The sequence below is a fragment of the Passer domesticus genome, chromosome 7 (assembly GCF_036417665.1).
Source record: "Passer domesticus isolate bPasDom1 chromosome 7, bPasDom1.hap1, whole genome shotgun sequence".
Classification (NCBI taxonomy): Eukaryota; Metazoa; Chordata; class Aves; order Passeriformes; family Passeridae; genus Passer; species Passer domesticus.
Window position 1 is genome coordinate 23194316 of NC_087480.1, and position 20157 is coordinate 23214472.

A 20157-nucleotide genomic window follows, 5' to 3' on the forward strand; every position below is an offset into this window, starting at 1 on the left:
TGGAGTGGAGCGATGGCTTTTCCCCAGAGAAACAAAAGTCACCAGGCCAGGTTCCTGATGTCAGTTTGCAGGAGGCACTTGGCACTGTCAAACCAGCCACACGCACCTGTATGGGCACCTTGCATCTGGGAGGTATCCTCATCTGTGCGGAAGTTCAGCAGGCTGCCGGCCACACCAGGCCACCGGGCAATGGACACGAACGATGCCCTTTCCCGTGAGAAACAAAAGTCACCAGGCCAGGTTCCTGATGTCAGTTTGCAGGAGGCACTTGGCACTGTCAAACCAGCCACAGTTGCCTGTGGTGGTACTTTCCATCTGGGAGGTATCTTCAACAGTGCGGAATTTCAGCAGGCAGCCAGCCACTCTGGGCCACCCGTCCATGGATAGGAACGAAAGGCTTTCCCCAGAGAAACAAAACTCACCCGGCCAGGTTCCTGATGTCAGTTTGCAGGAGGCACTTGGCACTGTCAAACCAGCCACAGTTGCCTGTGGGGGCTCCTTTCATCTGGGAGTTATCCGCATCCGTGCGGAATTTCAACAGGCAGCCGGCCACTCCAGGCCACCTGGCCTTGGAGTGGAGCGATGGCTTTTCCCCAGAGAAACAAAAGTCACCCGGCCAGGTTCCTGATGTCAGTTTGCAGGAGGCACTTGGCACTGTCAAACCAGCCACACGCACCTGTATGGGCACCTTGCATCTGGGAGGTATCCTCATCTGTGCGGAAGTTCAGCAGGCTGCCGGCCACACCAGGCCACCGGGCAATGGACATGAACGATGCCCTTTCCCGTGAGAAACAAAAGTCACCAGGCCAGGTTCCTGATGTCAGTTTGCAGGAGGCGCTTGGCACTGTCAAACCAGCCACAGTTGCCTGTGGTGGTACTTTCCATCTGGGAGGTATCTTCAACAGTGCGGAATTTCAGCAGGCAGCCAGCCACTCTGGGCCACCCGTCCATGGATAGGAACGAAAGGCTTTCCCCAGAGAAACAAAACTCACCCGGCCAGGTTCCTGATGTCAGTTTGCAGGAGGCACTTGGCACTGTCAAACCAGCCACAGGTGCCTGTGGGGGCACTTTTCATCTGGGAGGCATCCTGATCCATGCGGAATTTCAGCAGGCAGCCGGCCACTGCGGGCCACTGGGCTCTGAACAAGAATGATGGCCTTTCCCCAGAGAAACAAAACTCACCAGGCCAGGTTCCTGATGTCAGTTTGCAGGAGGCACTTGGCACTGTCAAACCAGCCACAGTTGCCTGTGGTGGCACCTTACATCTGGGAGGTATCCTGATCCGTGTGGAATTTCAGCAGGCAGCAGGCAAGTACGGGCCACCGGGCCCTGGACATGAACCATGGCCTTTCCCCTGAGAAAGAAAATCACCAGGCCAGGTTTCTGATGTCAGTTTGCAGGAAGCACTTGGCACTGTCAAACCAGCCACAGTTGCCTGTGGGGGCTCCTTTCATCTGGGAGTTATCCGCATCCGTGCGGAATTTCAACAGGCAGCCGGCCACTCCAGGCCACCTGGCCCTGGAGTGGAGCGATGGCTTTTCCCCAGAGAAACAAAAGTCACCAGGCCAGGTTCCTGATGTCAGTTTGCAGGAGGCACTTGGCACTGTCAAACCAGCCACACGCACCTGTATGGGCACCTTGCATCTGGGAGGTATCCTCATCTGTGCGGAAGTTCAGCAGGCTGCCGGCCACACCAGGCCACCGGGCACTGGACACGAACGATGCCCTTTCCCGTGAGAAACAAAAGTCACCAGGCCAGGTTCCTGATGTCAGTTTGCAGGAGGCGCTTGGCACTGTCAAACCAGCCACAGTTGCCTGTGGTGTTACTTTCCATCTGGGAGGTATCTTCAACAGTGCGGAATTTCAGCAGGCAGCCAGCCACTCTGGGCCACCCGTCCATGGATAGGAACGAAAGGCTTTCCCCTGAGAAACAAAAGACACCAGGCCAGGTTCCTGATGTCAGTTTGCAGGAGGCACCTGGCACTGTCAAACCAGCCACAGGTGCCTGTGGGGGCACTTTTCATCTGGGAGGCATCCCGATCCATGCGGAATTTCAGCAGGCAGCCGGCCACTCCGGGCCACCAGGCCCTGGACAAGAACCACGGCTTTTCCCTAGGGAAACAAAAGTCACCCGGCCAGGTTCCTGATGTCAGTTTGCAGGAGGCACTTGGCACTGTCAAACCAGCCACAGGTGCATGTGGGGGCACTTTCCATCTGGGAGGCATCCCGATCCATGCGGAATTTCAGCAGGCAGCCGGGCACTCCAGGCCGCAAGGCCCTGGACATGAATCATGGTCTTTCCCCAGAGAAAGGAAAGTCACAAGGCCAGGTTCCTGATGTCATTTTGCAGGAGGCACATGGCACTGTCAAACCAGCCACAGGTGCCTGTGGGGGCACCTTGCATCTCGGCGGCATCCTGATCCATGCCGAATTCCAGCAGGCAGCCGGCCACTCCGGGCCATTAGACCTTGGACACGTACAATGGCCTTTCCCCAGAGAAATAAAAGTCACCAGGCCAGGTTCCTGATGTCAGTTTGCAGGAGGCACTTGGCACTGTCAAACCAGCCACAGTTGCCTGTGGGGGCTCCTTTCATCTGGGAGTTATCCGCATCCGTGCGGAATTTCAACAGGCAGCCGGCCACTCCAGGCCACCTGGCCTTGGAGTGGAGCGATGGCTTTTCCCCAGAGAAACAAAAGTCACCCGGCCAGGTTCCTGTTGTCAGTTTGCAGGAGGCACTTGGCACTGTCAAACCAGCCACACGCACCTGTATGGGCACCTTGCATCTGGGAGGTATCCTCATCTGTGTGGAAGTTCAGCAGGCTGCCGGCCACACCAGGCCACCGGGCAATGGACATGAACGATGCCCTTTCCCGTGAGAAACAAAAGTCACCAGGCCAGGTTCCTGATGTCAGTTTGCAGGAGGCGCTTGGCACTGTCAAACCAGCCACAGTTGCCTGTGGTGGTACTTTCCATCTGGGAGGTATCTTCAACAGTGCGGAATTTCAGCAGGCAGCCAGCCACTCTGGGCCACCCGTCCATGGATAGGAACGAAAGGCTTTCCCCAGAGAAACAAAACTCACCCGGCCAGGTTCCTGATGTCAGTTTGCAGGAGGCACTTGGCACTGTCAAACCAGCCACAGGTGCCTGTGGGGGCACTTTTCATCTGGGAGGCATCCTGATCCATGCGGGATTTCAGCAGGCAGCCGGCCACTCCGGGCCACTGGGCTCTGAACAAGAATGATGGCCTTTCCCCAGAGAAATAAAACTCACAAGGCCAGGTTCCTGATGTCAGTTTGCAGGAGGCACTTGGCACTGTCAAACCAGCCACAGTTGCCTGTGGTGGCACCTTACATCTGGGAGGTATCCTGATCCGTGTGGAATTTCAGCAGGCAGCAGGCAAGTACGGGCCACCGGGCCCTGGACATGAACCATGGCCTTTCCCCTGAGAAAGAAAATCACCAGGCCAGGTTTCTGATGTCAGTTTGCAGGAAGCACTTGGCACTGTCAAACCAGCCACAGTTGCCTGTGGGGGCACCTTTCATCTCGGCGGCATCCTGGTCCGTGCAGAATTTCAGCAGGGGGCCGGCCACTCAGGACACCAGGCTCAGGATATGAACCATGGCCTTTCCCCAGAGAAACAAAAGTCACCAGGCCAGGTTCCTGATGTCAGTTTGCAGGAGGCACTTGGCACTGTCAAACCAGCCACAGGTGCCTGTGGGGCACCTTTCATCTCGGAGGTATCCTGATCCGTGCGGAATTTCAGCAGTCAGCCAGCCACTTTGGGCCACAGTTTGTAGGATATGAACCATGGCCTTTCCCCAGAGAAACAAAAGTCACCAGGTCAGGTTCCTGATGTCAGTGTGCAGGAGGCACTTGGCACTGTCAAACCAGCCACAGTTGCCTGTGGGGGCACCTTGCATCTCGGCGGCATCCTGATCCATGCCGAATTCCAGCAGGCAGCCGGCCACTCCGGGCCATTAGACCTTGGACACGTACAATGGCCTTTCCCCAGAGAAATAAAAGTCACCAGGCCAGGTTCCTGATGTCAGTTTGCAGGAGGCACTTGGCACTGTCAAACCAGCCACAGTTGCCTGTGGGGGCTCCTTTCATCTGGGAGTTATCCGCATCCGTGCGGAATTTCAACAGGCAGCCGGCCACTCCAGGCCACCTGGCCCTGGAGTGGAGCGATGGCTTTTCCCCAGAGAAACAAAAGTCACCCGGCCAGGTTCCTGATGTCAGTTTGCAGGAGGCACTTGGCACTGTCAAACCAGCCACACGCACCTGTATGGGCACCTTGCATCTGGGCGGTATCCTCATCTGTGCGGAAGTTCAGCAGGCTGCCGGCCACACCAGGCCACCGGACACTGGACACGAACGATGCCCTTTCCCGTGAGAAACAAAAGTCACCAGGCCAGGTTCCTGATGTCAGTTTGCAGGAGGCGCTTGTCACTGTCAAACCAGCCACAGTTGCCTGTGGTGGTACTTTCCATCTGGGAGGTATCTTCAACAGTGCGGAATTTCAGCAGGCAGCCAGCCACTCTGGGCCACCCGTCCATGGATAGGAACGAAAGGCTTTCCCCTGAGAAACAAAAGACACCAGGCCAGGTTCCTGATGTCAGTTTGCAGGAGGCACTTGGCACTGTCAAACCAGCCACAGGTGCCTGTGGGGGCACTTTTCATCTGGGAGGCATCCCGATCCATGCGGAATTTCAGCAGGCAGCCGGCCACTCCGGGCCACCAGGCCCTGGACAAGAACCACGGCTTTTCCCTAGGGAAACAAAAGTCACCCGGCCAGGTTCCTGATGTCAGTTTGCAGGAGGCACTTGGCACTGTCAAACCAGCCACAGTTGCCTGTGGGGGCACTTTCCATCTGGGAGGCATCCCGATCCATGCGGAATTTCAGCAGGCAGCCGGGCACTCCAGGCCGCAAGGCCCTGGACATGAATCATGGTCTTTCCCCAGAGAAAGGAAAGTCACAAGGCCAGGTTCCTGATGTCATTTTGCAGGAGGCACATGGCACTGTCAAACCAGCCACAGGTGCCTGTGGGGGCACCTTGCATCTCGGCGGCATCCTGATCCATGCCGAATTCCAGCAGGCAGCCGGCCACTCCGGGCCATTAGACCTTGGACACGTACAATGGCCTTTCCCCAGAGAAATAAAAGTCACCAGGCCAGGTTCCTGATGTCAGTTTGCAGGAGGCACTTGGCACTGTCAAACCAGCCACAGTTGCCTGTGGGGGCTCCTTTCATCTGGGAGTTATCCGCATCCGTGCGGAATTTCAACAGGCAGCCGGCCACTCCAGGCCACCTGGCCTTGGAGTGGAGCGATGGCTTTTCCCCAGAGAAACAAAAGTCACCCGGCCAGGTTCCTGATGTCAGTTTGCAGGAGGCACTTGGCACTGTCAAACCAGCCACACGCACCTGTATGGGCACCTTGCATCTGGGAGGTATCCTCATCTGTGCGGAAGTTCAGCAGGCTGCCGGCCACACCAGGCCACCGGGCAATGGACATGAACGATGCCCTTTCCCGTGAGAAACAAAAGTCACCAGGCCAGGTTCCTGATGTCAGTTTGCAGGAGGCGCTTGGCACTGTCAAACCAGCCACAGTTGCCTGTGGTGGTACTTTCCATCTGGGAGGTATCTTCAACAGTGCGGAATTTCAGCAGGCAGCCAGCCACTCTGGGCCACTGGGCTCTGAACAAGAATGATGGCCTTTCCCCAGAGAAACAAAACTCACCAGGCCAGGTTCCTGATGTCAGTTTGCAGGAGGCACTTGGCACTGTCAAACCAGCCACAGTTGCCTGTGGTGGCACCTTACATCTGGGAGGTATCCTGATCCGTGTGGAATTTCAGCAGGCAGCAGGCAAGTACGGGCCACCGGGCCCTGGACATGAACCATGGCCTTTCCCCTGAGAAAGAAAATCACCAGGCCAGGTTTCTGATGTCAGTTTGCAGGAAGCACTTGGCACTGTCAAACCAGCCACAGTTGCCTGTGGGGGCTCCTTTCATCTGGGAGTTATCCGCATCCGTGCGGAATTTCAACAGGCAGCCGGCCACTCCAGGCCACCTGGCCCTGGAGTGGAGCGATGGCTTTTCCCCAGAGAAACAAAAGTCACCAGGCCAGGTTCCTGATGTCAGTTTGCAGGAGGCACTTGGCACTGTCAAACCAGCCACACGCACCTGTATGGGCACCTTGCATCTGGGAGGTATCCTCATCTGTGCGGAAGTTCAGCAGGCTGCCGGCCACACCAGGCCACCGGGCACTGGACATGAACGATGCCCTTTCCCGTGAGAAACAAAAGTCACCAGGCCAGGTTCCTGATGTCAGTTTGCAGGAGGCGCTTGGCACTGTCAAACCAGCCACAGTTGCCTGTGGTGGTACTTTCCATCTGGGAGGTATCTTCAACAGTGCGGAATTTCAGCAGGCAGCCAGCCACTCTGGGCCACCCGTCCATGGATAGGAACGAAAGGCTTTCCCCTGAGAAACAAAAGACACCAGGCCAGGTTCCTGATGTCAGTTTGCAGGAGGCACTTGGCACTGTCAAACCAGCCACAGTTGCCTGTGGTGGCACCTTACATCTGGGAGGTATCCTGATCCGTGTGGAATTTCAGCAGGCAGCAGGCAAGTACGGGCCACCGGGCCCTGGACATGAACCATGGCCTTTCCCCTGAGAAAGAAAATCACCAGGCCAGGTTTCTGATGTCAGTTTGCAGGAAGCACTTGGCACTGTCAAACCAGCCACAGTTGCCTGTGGGGGCACCTTTCATCTCGGCGGCATCCTGGTCCGTGCAGAATTTCAGCAGGGGGCCGGCCACTCAGGACACCAGGCTCAGGATATGAACCATGGCCTTTCCCCAGAGAAACAAAAGTCACCAGGCCAGGTTCCTGATGTCAGTTTGCAGGAGGCGCTTGGCACTGTCAAACCAGCCACAGGTGCCTGTGGGGCACCTTTCATCTCGGAGGTATCCTGATCCGTGCGGAATTTCAGCAGTCAGCCGGCCACTTTGGGCCACAGTTTGTAGGATATGAACCATGGCCTTTCCCCAGAGAAACAAAAGTCACCAGGTCAGGTTCCTGATGTCAGTGTGCAGGAGGCACTTGGCACTGTCAAACCAGCCACAGTTGCCTGTGGTGCCACCTTGCATCTCGGCGGCATCCTGATCCATGCCGAATTCCAGCAGGCAGCCGGCCACTCCGGGCCATTAGACCTTGGACACGTACAATGGCCTTTCCCCAGAGAAATAAAAGTCACCAGGCCAGGTTCCTGATGTCAGTTTGCAGGAGGCACTTGGCACTGTCAAACCAGCCACAGTTGCCTGTGGGGGCTCCTTTCATCTGGGAGTTATCCGCATCCGTGCGGAATTTCAACAGGCAGCCGGCCACTCCAGGCCACCTGGCCCTGGAGTGGAGCGATGGCTTTTCCCCAGAGAAACAAAAGTCACCCGGCCAGGTTCCTGATGTCAGTTTGCAGGAGGCACTTGGCACTGTCAAACCAGCCACACGCACCTGTATGGGCACCTTGCATCTGGGCGGTATCCTCATCTGTGCGGAAGTTCAGCAGGCTGCCGGCCACACCAGGCCACCGGACACTGGACACGAACGATGCCCTTTCCCGTGAGAAACAAAAGTCACCAGGCCAGGTTCCTGATGTCAGTTTGCAGGAGGCGCTTGTCACTGTCAAACCAGCCACAGTTGCCTGTGGTGTTACTTTCCATCTGGGAGGTATCTTCAACAGTGCGGAATTTCAGCAGGCAGCCAGCCACTCTGGGCCACCCGTCCATGGATAGGAACGAAAGGCTTTCCCCTGAGAAACAAAAGACACCAGGCCAGGTTCCTGATGTCAGTTTGCAGGAGGCACTTGGCACTGTCAAACCAGCCACAGGTGCCTGTGGGGGCACTTTTCATCTGGGAGGCATCCCGATCCATGCGGAATTTCAGCAGGCAGCCGGCCACTCCGGGCCACCAGGCCCTGGACAAGAACCACGGCTTTTCCCTAGGGAAACAAAAGTCACCCGGCCAGGTTCCTGATGTCAGTTTGCAGGAGGCACTTGGCACTGTCAAACCAGCCACAGTTGCCTGTGGGGGCACTTTCCATCTGGGAGGCATCCCGATCCATGCGGAATTTCAGCAGGCAGCCGGGCACTCCAGGCCGCAAGGCCCTGGACATGAATCATGGTCTTTCCCCAGAGAAAGGAAAGTCACAAGGCCAGGTTCCTGATGTCATTTTGCAGGAGGCACATGGCACTGTCAAACCAGCCACAGGTGCCTGTGGGGGCACCTTGCATCTCGGCGGCATCCTGATCCATGCCGAATTCCAGCAGGCAGCCGGCCACTCCGGGCCATTAGACCTTGGACACGTACAATGGCCTTTCCCCAGAGAAATAAAAGTCACCAGGCCAGGTTCCTGATGTCAGTTTGCAGGAGGCACTTGGCACTGTCAAACCAGCCACAGTTGCCTGTGGGGGCTCCTTTCATCTGGGAGTTATCCGCATCCGTGCGGAATTTCAACAGGCAGCCGGCCACTCCAGGCCACCTGGCCTTGGAGTGGAGCGATGGCTTTTCCCCAGAGAAACAAAAGTCACCCGGCCAGGTTCCTGATGTCAGTTTGCAGGAGGCACTTGGCACTGTCAAACCAGCCACACGCACCTGTATGGGCACCTTGCATCTGGGAGGTATCCTCATCTGTGCGGAAGTTCAGCAGGCTGCCGGCCACACCAGGCCACCGGGCAATGGACATGAACGATGCCCTTTCCCCAGAGAAACAAAAGTCACCAGGCCAGGTTCCTGATGTCAGTTTGCAGGAGGCACTTGGCACTGTCAAACCAGCCACAGTTGCCTGTGGTGGCACCTTACATCTGGGAGGTATCCTGATCCGTGTGGAATTTCAGCAGGCAGCAGGCAAGTACGGGCCACCGGGCCCTGGACATGAACCATGGCCTTTCCCCTGAGAAAGAAAATCACCAGGCCAGGTTTCTGATGTCAGTTTGCAGGAAGCACTTGGCACTGTCAAACCAGCCACAGTTGCCTGTGGGGTCTCCTTTCATCTGGGAGTTATCCGCATCCGTGCGGAATTTCAACAGGCAGCCGGCCACTCCAGGCCACCTGGCCCTGGAGTGGAGCGATGGCTTTTCCCCAGAGAAACAAAAGTCACCCGGCCAGGTTCCTGATGTCAGTTTGCAGGAGGCACTTGGCACTGTCAAACCAGCCACACGCACCTGTATGGGCACCTTGCATCTGGGAGGTATCCTCATCTGTGCGGAAGTTCAGCAGGCTGCCGGCCACACCAGGCCACCGGGCACTGGACACGAACGATGCCCTTTCCCGTGAGAAACAAAAGTCACCAGGCCAGGTTCCTGATGTCAGTTTGCAGGAGGCGCTTGGCACTGTCAAACCAGCCACAGTTGCCTGTGGTGGTACTTTCCATCTGGGAGGTATCTTCAACAGTGCGGAATTTCAGCAGGCAGCCAGCCACTCTGGGCCACCCGTCCATGGATAGGAACGAAAGGCTTTCCCCTGAGAAACAAAAGACACCAGGCCAGGTTCCTGATGTCAGTTTGCAGGAGGCACTTGGCACTGTCAAACCAGCCACAGTTGCCTGTGGTGGCACCTTACATCTGGGAGGTATCCTGATCCGTGTGGAATTTCAGCAGGCAGCAGGCAAGTACGGGCCACCGGGCCCTGGACATGAACCATGGCCTTTCCCCTGAGAAAGAAAATCACCAGGCCAGGTTTCTGATGTCAGTTTGCAGGAAGCACTTGGCACTGTCAAACCAGCCACAGTTGCCTGTGGGGGCACCTTTCATCTCGGCGGCATCCTGGTCCGTGCAGAATTTCAGCAGGGGGCCGGCCACTCAGGACACCAGGCTCAGGATATGAACCATGGCCTTTCCCCAGAGAAACAAAAGTCACCAGGCCAGGTTCCTGATGTCAGTTTGCAGGAGGCGCTTGGCACTGTCAAACCAGCCACAGGTGCCTGTGGGGCACCTTTCATCTCGGAGGTATCCTGATCCGTGCGGAATTTCAGCAGTCAGCCGGCCACTTTGGGCCACAGTTTGTAGGATATGAACCATGGCCTTTCCCCAGAGAAACAAAAGTCACCAGGTCAGGTTCCTGATGTCAGTGTGCAGGAGGCACTTGGCACTGTCAAACCAGCCACAGTTGCCTGTGGTGCCACCTTGCATCTCGGCGGCATCCTGATCCATGCCGAATTCCAGCAGGCAGCCGGCCACTCCGGGCCATTAGACCTTGGACACGTACAATGGCCTTTCCCCAGAGAAATAAAAGTCACCAGGCCAGGTTCCTGATGTCAGTTTGCAGGAGGCACTTGGCACTGTCAAACCAGCCACAGTTGCCTGTGGGGGCTCCTTTCATCTGGGAGTTATCCGCATCCGTGCGGAATTTCAACAGGCAGCCGGCCACTCCAGGCCACCTGGCCCTGGAGTGGAGCGATGGCTTTTCCCCAGAGAAACAAAAGTCACCCGGCCAGGTTCCTGATGTCAGTTTGCAGGAGGCACTTGGCACTGTCAAACCAGCCACACGCACCTGTATGGGCACCTTGCATCTGGGCGGTATCCTCATCTGTGCGGAAGTTCAGCAGGCTGCCGGCCACACCAGGCCACCGGACACTGGACACGAACGATGCCCTTTCCCGTGAGAAACAAAAGTCACCAGGCCAGGTTCCTGATGTCAGTTTGCAGGAGGCGCTTGTCACTGTCAAACCAGCCACAGTTGCCTGTGGTGTTACTTTCCATCTGGGAGGTATCTTCAACAGTGCGGAATTTCAGCAGGCAGCCAGCCACTCTGGGCCACCCGTCCATGGATAGGAACGAAAGGCTTTCCCCTGAGAAACAAAAGACACCAGGCCAGGTTCCTGATGTCAGTTTGCAGGAGGCACTTGGCACTGTCAAACCAGCCACAGGTGCCTGTGGGGGCACTTTTCATCTGGGAGGCATCCCGATCCATGCGGAATTTCAGCAGGCAGCCGGCCACTCCGGGCCACCAGGCCCTGGACAAGAACCACGGCTTTTCCCTAGGGAAACAAAAGTCACCCGGCCAGGTTCCTGATGTCAGTTTGCAGGAGGCACTTGGCACTGTCAAACCAGCCACAGTTGCCTGTGGGGGCACTTTCCATCTGGGAGGCATCCCGATCCATGCGGAATTTCAGCAGGCAGCCGGGCACTCCAGGCCGCAAGGCCCTGGACATGAATCATGGTCTTTCCCCAGAGAAAGGAAAGTCACAAGGCCAGGTTCCTGATGTCATTTTGCAGGAGGCACATGGCACTGTCAAACCAGCCACAGGTGCCTGTGGGGGCACCTTGCATCTCGGCGGCATCCTGATCCATGCCGAATTCCAGCAGGCAGCCGGCCACTCCGGGCCATTAGACCTTGGACACGTACAATGGCCTTTCCCCAGAGAAATAAAAGTCACCAGGCCAGGTTCCTGATGTCAGTTTGCAGGAGGCACTTGGCACTGTCAAACCAGCCACAGTTGCCTGTGGGGGCTCCTTTCATCTGGGAGTTATCCGCATCCGTGCGGAATTTCAACAGGCAGCCGGCCACTCCAGGCCACCTGGCCTTGGAGTGGAGCGATGGCTTTTCCCCAGAGAAACAAAAGTCACCCGGCCAGGTTCCTGATGTCAGTTTGCAGGAGGCACTTGGCACTGTCAAACCAGCCACACGCACCTGTATGGGCACCTTGCATCTGGGAGGTATCCTCATCTGTGCGGAAGTTCAGCAGGCTGCCGGCCACACCAGGCCACCGGGCAATGGACATGAACGATGCCCTTTCCCCAGAGAAACAAAAGTCACCAGGCCAGGTTCCTGATGTCAGTTTGCAGGAGGCACTTGGCACTGTCAAACCAGCCACAGTTGCCTGTGGTGGCACCTTACATCTGGGAGGTATCCTGATCCGTGTGGAATTTCAGCAGGCAGCAGGCAAGTACGGGCCACCGGGCCCTGGACATGAACCATGGCCTTTCCCCTGAGAAAGAAAATCACCAGGCCAGGTTTCTGATGTCAGTTTGCAGGAAGCACTTGGCACTGTCAAACCAGCCACAGTTGCCTGTGGGGGCTCCTTTCATCTGGGAGTTATCCGCATCCGTGCGGAATTTCAACAGGCAGCCGGCCACTCCAGGCCACCTGGCCCTGGAGTGGAGCGATGGCTTTTCCCCAGAGAAACAAAAGTCACCCGGCCAGGTTCCTGATGTCAGTTTGCAGGAGGCACTTGGCACTGTCAAACCAGCCACACGCACCTGTATGGGCACCTTGCATCTGGGAGGTATCCTCATCTGTGCGGAAGTTCAGCAGGCTGCCGGCCACACCAGGCCACCGGGCACTGGACACGAACGATGCCCTTTCCCGTGAGAAACAAAAGTCACCAGGCCAGGTTCCTGATGTCAGTTTGCAGGAGGCGCTTGGCACTGTCAAACCAGCCACAGTTGCCTGTGGTGGTACTTTCCATCTGGGAGGTATCTTCAACAGTGCGGAATTTCAGCAGGCAGCCAGCCACTCTGGGCCACCCGTCCATGGATAGGAACGAAAGGCTTTCCCCTGAGAAACAAAAGACACCAGGCCAGGTTCCTGATGTCAGTTTGCAGGAGGCACTTGGCACTGTCAAACCAGCCACAGGTGCCTGTGGGGGCACTTTTCATCTGGGAGGCATCCCGATCCATGCGGAATTTCAGCAGGCAGCCGGCCACTCCGGGCCATTAGACCTTGGACACGTACAATGGCCTTTCCCCAGAGAAATAAAAGTCACCAGTCCAGGTTCCTGATGTCAGTTTGCAGGAGGCACTTGACACTGTCAAACCAGCCACAGTTGCCTGTGGGGGCTCCTTTCATCTGGGAGTTATCCGCATCCGTGCGGAATTTCAACAGGCAGCCAGCCACTCCAGGCCACCTGGCCTTGGAGTGGAGCGATGGCTTTTCCCCAGAGAAACAAAAGTCACCAGGCCAGGTTCCTGATGTCAGTTTGCAGGAGGCACTTGGCACTGTCAAACCAGCCACACGCACCTGTATGGGCACCTTGCATCTGGGAGGTATCCTCATCTGTGCGGAAGTTCAGCAGGCTGCCGGCCACACCAGGCCACCGGGCAATGGACACGAACGATGCCCTTTCCCGTGAGAAACAAAAGTCACCAGGCCAGGTTCCTGATGTCAGTTTGCAGGAGGCACTTGGCACTGTCAAACCAGCCACAGTTGCCTGTGGTGGTACTTTCCATCTGGGAGGTATCTTCAACAGTGCGGAATTTCAGCAGGCAGCCAGCCACTCTGGGCCACCCGTCCATGGATAGGAACGAAAGGCTTTCCCCAGAGAAACAAAACTCACCCGGCCAGGTTCCTGATGTCAGTTTGCAGGAGGCACTTGGCACTGTCAAACCAGCCACAGTTGCCTGTGGGGGCTCCTTTCATCTGGGAGTTATCCGCATCCGTGCGGAATTTCAACAGGCAGCCGGCCACTCCAGGCCACCTGGCCTTGGAGTGGAGCGATGGCTTTTCCCCAGAGAAACAAAAGTCACCCGGCCAGGTTCCTGATGTCAGTTTGCAGGAGGCACTTGGCACTGTCAAACCAGCCACACGCACCTGTATGGGCACCTTGCATCTGGGAGGTATCCTCATCTGTGCGGACGTTCAGCAGGCTGCCGGCCACACCAGGCCACCGGGCAATGGACATGAACGATGCCCTTTCCCGTGAGAAACAAAAGTCACCAGGCCAGGTTCCTGATGTCAGTTTGCAGGAGGCGCTTGGCACTGTCAAACCAGCCACAGTTGCCTGTGGTGGTACTTTCCATCTGGGAGGTATCTTCAACAGTGCGGAATTTCAGCAGGCAGCCAGCCACTCTGGGCCACCCGTCCATGGATAGGAACGAAAGGCTTTCCCCAGAGAAACAAAACTCACCCGGCCAGGTTCCTGATGTCAGTTTGCAGGAGGCACTTGGCACTGTCAAACCAGCCACAGGTGCCTGTGGGGGCACTTTTCATCTGGGAGGCATCCTGATCCATGCGGAATTTCAGCAGGCAGCCGGCCACTGCGGGCCACTGGGCTCTGAACAAGAATGATGGCCTTTCCCCAGAGAAACAAAACTCACCAGGCCAGGTTCCTGATGTCAGTTTGCAGGAGGCACTTGGCACTGTCAAACCAGCCACAGTTGCCTGTGGTGGCACCTTACATCTGGGAGGTATCCTGATCCGTGTGGAATTTCAGCAGGCAGCAGGCAAGTACGGGCCACCGGGCCCTGGACATGAACCATGGCCTTTCCCCTGAGAAAGAAAATCACCAGGCCAGGTTTCTGATGTCAGTTTGCAGGAAGCACTTGGCACTGTCAAACCAGCCACAGTTGCCTGTGGGGGCTCCTTTCATCTGGGAGTTATCCGCATCCGTGCGGAATTTCAACAGGCAGCCGGCCACTCCAGGCCACCTGGCCCTGGAGTGGAGCGATGGCTTTTCCCCAGAGAAACAAAAGTCACCAGGCCAGGTTCCTGATGTCAGTTTGCAGGAGGCACTTGGCACTGTCAAACCAGCCACACGCACCTGTATGGGCACCTTGCATCTGGGAGGTATCCTCATCTGTGCGGAAGTTCAGCAGGCTGCCGGCCACACCAGGCCACCGGGCACTGGACACGAACGATGCCCTTTCCCGTGAGAAACAAAAGTCACCAGGCCAGGTTCCTGATGTCAGTTTGCAGGAGGCGCTTGGCACTGTCAAACCAGCCACAGTTGCCTGTGGTGGTACTTTCCATCTGGGAGGTATCTTCAACAGTGCGGAATTTCAGCAGGCAGCCAGCCACTCTGGGCCACCCGTCCATGGATAGGAACGAAAGGCTTTCCCCTGAGAAACAAAAGACACCAGGCCAGGTTCCTGATGTCAGTTTGCAGGAGGCACCTGGCACTGTCAAACCAGCCACAGGTGCCTGTGGGGGCACTTTTCATCTGGGAGGCATCCCGATCCATGCGGAATTTCAGCAGGCAGCCGGCCACTCCGGGCCACCAGGCCCTGGACAAGAACCACGGCTTTTCCCTAGGGAAACAAAAGTCACCCGGCCAGGTTCCTGATGTCAGTTTGCAGGAGGCACTTGGCACTGTCAAACCAGCCACAGGTGCATGTGGGGGCACTTTCCATCTGGGAGGCATCCCGATCCATGCGGAATTTCAGCAGGCAGCCGGGCACTCCAGGCCGCAAGGCCCTGGACATGAATCATGGTCTTTCCCCAGAGAAAGGAAAGTCACAAGGCCAGGTTCCTGATGTCATTTTGCAGGAGGCACATGGCACTGTCAAACCAGCCACAGTTGCCTGTGGTGGTACTTTCCATCTGGGAGGTATCTTCAACAGTGCGGAATTTCAGCAGGCAGCCAGCCACTCTGGGCCACCCGTCCATGGATAGGAACGAAAGGCTTTCCCCTGAGAAACAAAAGACACCAGGCCAGGTTCCTGATGTCAGTTTGCAGGAGGCACTTGGCACTGTCAAACCAGCCACAGGTGCCTGTGGGGGCACTTTTCATCTGGGAGGCATCCCGATCCATGCGGAATTTCAGCAGGCAGCCGGCCACTCCGGGCCATTAGACCTTGGACACGTACAATGGCCTTTCCCCAGAGAAATAAAAGTCACCAGTCCAGGTTCCTGATGTCAGTTTGCAGGAGGCACTTGGCACTGTCAAACCAGCCACAGTTGCCTGTGGGGGCTCCTTTCATCTGGGAGTTATCCGCATCCGTGCGGAATTTCAACAGGCAGCCAGCCACTCCAGGCCACCTGGCCTTGGAGTGGAGCGATGGCTTTTCCCCAGAGAAACAAAAGTCACCAGGCCAGGTTCCTGATGTCAGTTTGCAGGAGGCACTTGGCACTGTCAAACCAGCCACACGCACCTGTATGGGCACCTTGCATCTGGGAGGTATCCTCATCTGTGCGGAAGTTCAGCAGGCTGCCGGCCACACCAGGCCACCGGGCAATGGACACGAACGATGCCCTTTCCCGTGAGAAACAAAAGTCACCAGGCCAGGTTCCTGATGTCAGTTTGCAGGAGGCACTTGGCACTGTCAAACCAGCCACAGTTGCCTGTGGTGGTACTTTCCATCTGGGAGGTATCTTCAACAGTGCGGAATTTCAGCAGGCAGCCAGCCACTCTGGGCCACCCGTCCATGGATAGGAACGAAAGGCTTTCCCCAGAGAAACAAAACTCACCCGGCCAGGTTCCTGATGTCAGTTTGCAGGAGGCACTTGGCACTGTCAAACCAGCCACAGTTGCCTGTGGGGGCTCCTTTCATCTGGGAGTTATCCGCATCCGTGCGGAATTTCAACAGGCAGCCGGCCACTCCAGGCCACCTGGCCTTGGAGTGGAGCGATGGCTTTTCCCCAGAGAAACAAAAGTCACCCGGCCAGGTTCCTGATGTCAGTTTGCAGGAGGCACTTGGCACTGTCAAACCAGCCACACGCACCTGTATGGGCACCTTGCATCTGGGAGGTATCCTCATCTGTGCGGAAGTTCAGCAGGCTGCCGGCCACACCAGGCCACCGGGCAATGGACATGAACGATGCCCTTTCCCGTGAGAAACAAAAGTCACCAGGCCAGGTTCCTGATGTCAGTTTGCAGGAGGCGCTTGGCACTGTCAAACCAGCCACAGTTGCCTGTGGTGGTACTTTCCATCTGGGAGGTATCTTCAACAGTGCGGAATTTCAGCAGGCAGCCAGCCACTCTGGGCCACCCGTCCATGGATAGGAACGAAAGGCTTTCCCCAGAGAAACAAAACTCACCCGGCCAGGTTCCTGATGTCAGTTTGCAGGAGGCACTTGGCACTGTCAAACCAGCCACAGGTGCCTGTGGGGGCACTTTTCATCTGGGAGGCATCCTGATCCATGCGGAATTTCAGCAGGCAGCCGGCCACTGCGGGCCACTGGGCTCTGAACAAGAATGATGGCCTTTCCCCAGAGAAACAAAACTCACCAGGCCAGGTTCCTGATGTCAGTTTGCAGGAGGCACTTGGCACTGTCAAACCAGCCACAGTTGCCTGTGGTGGCACCTTACATCTGGGAGGTATCCTGATCCGTGTGGAATTTCAGCAGGCAGCAGGCAAGTACGGGCCACCGGGCCCTGGACATGAACCATGGCCTTTCCCCTGAGAAAGAAAATCACCAGGCCAGGTTTCTGATGTCAGTTTGCAGGAAGCACTTGGCACTGTCAAACCAGCCACAGTTGCCTGTGGGGGCTCCTTTCATCTGGGAGTTATCCGCATCCGTGCGGAATTTCAACAGGCAGCCGGCCACTCCAGGCCACCTGGCCCTGGAGTGGAGCGATGGCTTTTCCCCAGAGAAACAAAAGTCACCAGGCCAGGTTCCTGATGTCAGTTTGCAGGAGGCACTTGGCACTGTCAAACCAGCCACACGCACCTGTATGGGCACCTTGCATCTGGGAGGTATCCTCATCTGTGCGGAAGTTCAGCAGGCTGCCGGCCACACCAGGCCACCGGGCACTGGACACGAACGATGCCCTTTCCCGTGAGAAACAAAAGTCACCAGGCCAGGTTCCTGATGTCAGTTTGCAGGAGGCGCTTGGCACTGTCAAACCAGCCACAGTTGCCTGTGGTGGTACTTTCCATCTGGGAGGTATCTTCAACAGTGCGGAATTTCAGCAGGCAGCCAGCCACTCTGGGCCACCCGTCCATGGATAGGAACGAAAGGCTTTCCCCTGAGAAACAAAAGACACCAGGCCAGGTTCCTGATGTCAGTTTGCAGGAGGCACCTGGCACTGTCAAACCAGCCACAGGTGCCTGTGGGGGCACTTTTCATCTGGGAGGCATCCCGATCCATGCGGAATTTCAGCAGGCAGCCGGCCACTCCGGGCCACCAGGCCCTGGACAAGAACCACGGCTTTTCCCTAGGGAAACAAAAGTCACCCGGCCAGGTTCCTGATGTCAGTTTGCAGGAGGCACTTGGCACTGTCAAACCAGCCACAGGTGCCTGTGGGGGCACTTTCCATCTGGGAGGCATCCCGATCCATGCGGAATTTCAGCAGGCAGCCGGGCACTCCAGGCCGCAAGGCCCTGGACATGAATCATGGTCTTTCCCCAGAGAAAGGAAAGTCACAAGGCCAGGTTCCTGATGTCATTTTGCAGGAGGCACATGGCACTGTCAAACCAGCCACAGGTGCCTGTGGGGGCACCTTGCATCTCGGCGGCATCCTGATCCATGCCGAATTCCAGCAGGCAGCCGGCCACTCCGGGCCATTAGACCTTGGACACGTACAATGGCCTTTCCCCAGAGAAATAAAAGTCACCAGGCCAGGTTCCTGATGTCAGTTTGCAGGAGGCACTTGGCACTGTCAAACCAGCCACAGTTGCCTGTGGGGGCTCCTTTCATCTGGGAGTTATCCGCATCCGTGCGGAATTTCAACAGGCAGCCGGCCACTCCAGGCCACCTGGCCTTGGAGTGGAGCGATGGCTTTTCCCCAGAGAAACAAAAGTCACCCGGCCAGGTTCCTGTTGTCAGTTTGCAGGAGGCACTTGGCACTGTCAAACCAGCCACACGCACCTGTATGGGCACCTTGCATCTGGGAGGTATCCTCATCTGTGCGGAAGTTCAGCAGGCTGCCGGCCACACCAGGCCACCGGGCAATGGACATGAACGATGCCCTTTCCCGTGAGAAACAAAAGTCACCAGGCCAGGTTCCTGATGTCAGTTTGCAGGAGGCGCTTGGCACTGTCAAACCAGCCACAGTTGCCTGTGGTGGTACTTTCCATCTGGGAGGTATCTTCAACAGTGCGGAATTTCAGCAGGCAGCCAGCCACTCTGGGCCACCCGTCCATGGATAGGAACGAAAGGCTTTCCCCAGAGAAACAAAACTCACCCGGCCAGGTTCCTGATGTCAGTTTGCAGGAGGCACTTGGCACTGTCAAACCAGCCACAGGTGCCTGTGGGGGCACTTTTCATCTGGGAGGCATCCTGATCCATGCGGGATTTCAGCAGGCAGCCGGCCACTCCGGGCCACTGGGCTCTGAACAAGAATGATGGCCTTTCCCCAGAGAAATAAAACTCACAAGGCCAGGTTCCTGATGTCAGTTTGCAGGAGGCACTTGGCACTGTCAAACCAGCCACAGTTGCCTGTGGTGGCACCTTACATCTGGGAGGTATCCTGATCCGTGTGGAATTTCAGCAGGCAGCAGGCAAGTACGGGCCACCGGGCCCTGGACATGAACCATGGCCTTTCCCCTGAGAAAGAAAATCACCAGGCCAGGTTTCTGATGTCAGTTTGCAGGAAGCACTTGGCACTGTCAAACCAGCCACAGTTGCCTGTGGGGGCACCTTTCATCTCGGCGGCATCCTGGTCCGTGCAGAATTTCAGCAGGGGGCCGGCCACTCAGGACACCAGGCTCAGGATATGAACCATGGCCTTTCCCCAGAGAAACAAAAGTCACCAGGCCAGGTTCCTGATGTCAGTTTGCAGGAGGCACTTGGCACTGTCAAACCAGCCACAGGTGCCTGTGGGGCACCTTTCATCTCGGAGGTATCCTGATCCGTGCGGAATTTCAGCAGTCAGCCAGCCACTTTGGGCCACAGTTTGTAGGATATGAACCATGGCCTTTCCCCAGAGAAACAAAAGTCACCAGGTCAGGTTCCTGATGTCAGTGTGCAGGAGGCACTTGGCACTGTCAAACCAGCCACAGTTGCCTGTGGGGGCACCTTGCATCTCGGCGGCATCCTGATCCATGCCGAATTCCAGCAGGCAGCCGGCCACTCCGGGCCATTAGACCTTGGACACGTACAATGGCCTTTCCCCAGAGAAATAAAAGTCACCAGGCCAGGTTCCTGATGTCAGTTTGCAGGAGGCACTTGGCACTGTCAAACCAGCCACAGTTGCCTGTGGGGGCTCCTTTCATCTGGGAGTTATCCGCATCCGTGCGGAATTTCAACAGGCAGCCGGCCACTCCAGGCCACCTGGCCCTGGAGTGGAGCGATGGCTTTTCCCCAGAGAAACAAAAGTCACCCGGCCAGGTTCCTGATGTCAGTTTGCAGGAGGCACTTGGCACTGTCAAACCAGCCACACGCACCTGTATGGGCACCTTGCATCTGGGCGGTATCCTCATCTGTGCGGAAGTTCAGCAGGCTGCCGGCCACACCAGGCCACCGGACACTGGACACGAACGATGCCCTTTCCCGTGAGAAACAA